The sequence below is a fragment of the Penaeus vannamei genome, chromosome 17 (assembly GCF_042767895.1).
Source record: "Penaeus vannamei isolate JL-2024 chromosome 17, ASM4276789v1, whole genome shotgun sequence".
Taxonomy (NCBI): Eukaryota; Metazoa; Arthropoda; class Malacostraca; order Decapoda; family Penaeidae; genus Penaeus; species Penaeus vannamei.
This window is the reverse complement of record NC_091565.1, coordinates 4042699-4047781: the sequence shown is the minus strand read 5'-3', so window position 1 is coordinate 4047781 and position 5083 is coordinate 4042699.

Below are 5083 nucleotides of genomic sequence, written 5' to 3'. Positions count from 1 at the left end.
GAGGAAATAAACCGTCCACCCCTCAGGGTTCCCTTGAGGGGTAAGGGCTAGACAACTAAAACAGGGGAATACCGTGCCCATGGTTCCCTCAGGACGTTCAGGACTGGCACAAAGTCAGCCTTTCATCCTTTCAGCATGGCTCTTACACATTAGGAAGTAGATAGGAGAAGGGGTTGGAGAAGGGACGGAAACGAAAGAGCTGGAGGGAGAAAAGACCATGCAAAATTAGTCGAGTCGAGGGCTGAGGCCCAAGGCAGGGGAGTCCCCTATGCCCACCCCATGGCAACAATGGGCAAGGGATTGAAGGGGGGAGGGAGAGAAAAAGAAATGAGTTGGAAAAGCGGGGGAGAGGAGAGGAGAGGAATAGCAGAGGAGGAGGAGAGCAAAGTAAGAGTGGAGAGGAGAGGGGGACTTGATAAGCAATGCAGTCAGTACTTTTCATTTATATTTTGAGATGAGTAACCAAGTTGGTCCTATGAAGTACAAAAAATGAAACAAAAATTAACTTTAGGCTTCCTTTATTGTTTCAACAGATAATATATACAGTACAATATCTCTAATTCTCATACAAATACATGTTTTACAGTTGAATGCCTGGGCACTTCAAACTTCTCATCAAAGATGCTTATGTTGGAACTTTCAAATCACAGTAAAATAAGAATAGGGCTACCAGATGTTAAATAGCAAACCTGCGCTCGTTGTTTTGTATCTTTTGATGAACTTTTAACAATTTAAGAAAACTAAGAATTCAGTAGGTATTGTAAAATCTGTGCCTATCTATTCAAATTTCAAGTTTATCCTTCTATTTTAAGATTATTTCAATGCATAAACGTATATGTAATAGACCACAATATTAAGAAAGATCTCAATTTCTTGTTGCCTCAAAAAAAATTATTTTATGATATACATGTCAATTCTTTAGCAACTGTTAGAATACAGGTAAAAATGGAATGAAACTCCTGTAAACTATTATGTATGCACGGTAGGTCCATACAACATCTAGTAATGTTGAGCAAAAGTAGTTTTAAATTTTATCACATTTTTGGTTAATGTCTTATTTCTCATATTTACTGCTGCACTGACCTCTCAACTAGTAATGAATACTGAATATGATTTATATCTAATGTCTTTACACCAGTCTTTATATGACTTACACTGCAATAATATTTTTTATATTTGCAATAAAACTTACCACCACTGTGCATTAAACCCTATTGTCCTTAACTCCAAAAAGAACACCTTTGCTGAGAACAGTCTGTGATCTTCAGTGCAAGACATGTTACTTTTAACAGAACTTGTATATAAAATCTCACTCAGTAAAAATAAATCTGGGCTTCACAGTTCTCAAGAGCAGAATACAGGAACTACCAGTCATATATATATATATATATATGTGTATGTATGTATGTATATATCGTTTACTTCCTTGTAGATGATTAAACCTCAGGCTGATGATAATAATATTGTAGTATGATGGACAAATATGGTTATGGTGGCCTGAACAATGGACAACTCTACTAATTTTTATCTAAAGGATTCAGTCTATGAACATGAGGATGAGCGTCTATCTCATGGACCTGATAAAATGGTAAAGACTAAATGTTGGTCTCTAGAAAAATAAATAAAAAATCGTGCCCTTTCTTAGAATCATCAACAGCTGATGAAATAACAATTAATAAATAAAAAGTACATGAAAAAATTATCCTGCTCTTGCTACTGTGAAGTCTACTGTAACCATCTCGCCTGCATTCAGAACTAAGAGTTCAGTCCATTCCTAATTCATGCTCTTTCACAAACTTCAGCATCATCAAACTGAAACACAGACTGACTCCCTCTACATCCATCCATTCACTCAAATTACACTCCATTTGCAGCATTGCAACTCATACTCACAATACTCACGACGTGGCACATGATCACCCTAACCGACTTGTGAGCATAGAGCCCAGACTGAGTGGCCACGTGCTCCCAAGAAGCAGCCACATGCTGCCATCAACTTGGTGTGTTCATTGTTAATTAAGAGCTAGACACACTTCTTAGGCACTTAAGCTGCTGACTGGCTTAGCAAAGAGCCCAATCAGAAGTCTAGCACTCTGACCGTCAGCAAACACTTTAGTAACCAAGTGCCTACACCACAATGAGGGCAAACGAAGGCTTTATCCAGGATATGTACCTGACTAATAATAGAGGAAATCAGGGGGAACATCTACAGCTACATAGATCAAGTCAGAGTAATGTTGCTAATACTTAAAAAAGTGCCCTGTATGAAGTTGACCCTCTTCGGCACACACTTGGGCAAATACAATTTTCTGTGCCACAAAGATGATATACATATACATATACACATATATATATATATATATATATATATATATATATATATATATATATATATATATATATAGATAGATAGATAGATAGATAAAACTACCACAGTATCTCTGCACTTCTGGTATATTAGCATCAGGCACCAAGAACTTTCAAAATTATTCCCGTCTCTTTAAAAATTCAAAATAGAAAAAATAAAAATATCAGAAATCTCCAACCTATGTCTTCCGAAGATGCCACCTAAACTCACATTTCCACTATTCTGCAAGCAAAAAGTATACAGAAGCCACACATTCAAAATGCATTAAAGCTCACCAGTATACAGCAATGAAACAAATAAAGACGATAAAAAGCTTTTAAATATAATCTGAAACACTTTTTAATTCATGTGTGCCAACAATAAAAAAAAAAAAAAAACTAAAAAATTGTCAACCTATGAATAGCACTCCCTCTGCCTTTCCATTGCATTCACTATGAATCATTTTTGCTCAACAAAAATGATATATTCACTTAATAAAACAACTTGCACTGCTGCTTTGTGGTCCCTACAAGTCCCTTCTTTTACTTTTTATACTTTTCATCTATGAAGCATTTAAGCAGCACTTCATTCCATGAATCTTCCAGTTCATCCATACACATCCTAGGGTCTGTTACACCCTATGCTGAATGACTAAAGTGAAATCCTAGAACCATATGTATATTATAATATATATATATATTATATATATATATATATATATATATATATATATATATATATATATATATATATATATAAGGGAAGAAATAATATACCTTGGAAAAAATAATAAATAAAAAAATATAACACAAAAACAAAAATACTAATAGTCTAAGTTTAGATGGCATCAATACTGATTACTGACACAGACAAATAGGCACACATTACATTTACAGAATTCACAGTATGGGAGTAACTGCAAAGAATCATTTTGTTATTGTTTTGGAGTTTAGTATTACCCAGCTGGCTCTTGCTGGCTCTTACAGCACTTTCACTGCGTGCTTTGGAACTGCCATTTTATTTTTTAGTTGTATCCCATTTTTAAAATAATTTCCATCTCGTAAAAGTAAAATACTGTAAAATTCCCCTTTCAAATCATTTTACATTATCTGAATGTGTTGTTTTCATCACAATCTGGAATAAAAATAAATTAATATATCTTTGAGCAGTAATGGTCTACATGAGTCAACAGAGATTATATTGAAAATATAGTTGTACATTATCTAACCATAATTTCCCTTTTTCAGTGCATATGAACATTTAAAGTTTTAATTCAAGCTTTTAATCCCTACAAGCTCCTGAATTATAAAGCATTAAAGTACATGAAGAGGCTGAAGGAAAAATATAAAAAGAACAGATTAAAATAACCTAAGTTTTACTTGTGTGACAATTTACATATACTCGGCAGCCACACCTCTGAGCAAATACAAATAGTTGGAAGATGCAGGACCTCTCCTAATACAGGATGAAAGAAAAGGAACAGGTGGATAAAACATGTAAACCAATGATGAACTAACTAAAATTAAAGATATAATAAATAAAAATGTATAATAAAAAATCAAAGATAGTAAATCACTAAAATGGAAATGCAAAAAGATTGCAAGCCTGCTGACATCACAGGAGAACCACAGTAGTGTAGATGCTATCTTACAACAGGATAAGTGTCTTGAACAGAAACTTGATATCACATAATATTAGCCAATCCATTTATCTTTAAGTTGAGACTTTCAATGTACTCTATAGATGTCAATTGCAGTAACTCCCTTGAGCTGATAGATGCTTTTCAATAGTATGAGTGGTTAAGGCATGTTTACTCTGGAGAGAAAAGCATTTCCGATCAAGATAATCTGCTGCTGCTCACTGACTAAACTAGTGAAGGTTGATCAAGACTTGGAAAGTAAAGAGATGATCATCTCTGGGAATTGTATTCTATGATCTTATGTGCCTCTCAGCCTAAACAATGTACATCTGATACCGAGAAAACATTGACCATTTCCGAAGGAAGAAAAAAAGCGAGAGATTGCTCAATTTGACTCTTTGTTAAAGACAAAAGTACAGATAGCAGTGGACTTAAGCACACCTAGGAGTGCCAATTTATTGTATATACAAGCAGTTCCTTACATGTGATGCAAAGCAATCTTCAGAACCACACAGCCAGTTAAGGCCACTGCTTGAGACACAAGGTTCTAGCCAAACTGTATCTCAAGCTTGCTGCATGAGAACCATTAGGTAGAGAAAGAAATTAAAACAAGTAAAAGGTGTAACCACTTAAAGAAAACAAAAATGCACATACACATATATACACAATGTATATAAGTAAGTGTATGTGTGGGGAGATGTGTGTGGGGTGATGTGCACAGTATGATGTGGATTGTAATGTGTACTATGATAGGTAATGTGTGAGATCTGTAAATACACACATTTTGCTAAGTTATAAGGTATCTATAAACAAAAAGTAACAGAACAGAAACAGAACGAAAGAACATGAGGCCAGACTCCCATAAATCACAAAGAACCACATCAAGCCCCATCACACACTCTAAAACGAGATCAAACGGGTGAAATTCCCTCCAAGCTGTTATCTTTTACATCATATTTTGCCAAGCTTACGCTCCATCACCGTCATCATTCACTTGCAATAACTTCTCAAAATGGTGATGCTCTACACTCCATTAAGCATACAGGATATCTACACTGTCTACAAAAACACTATCGCTTCAGGCTTCATAAAATGGG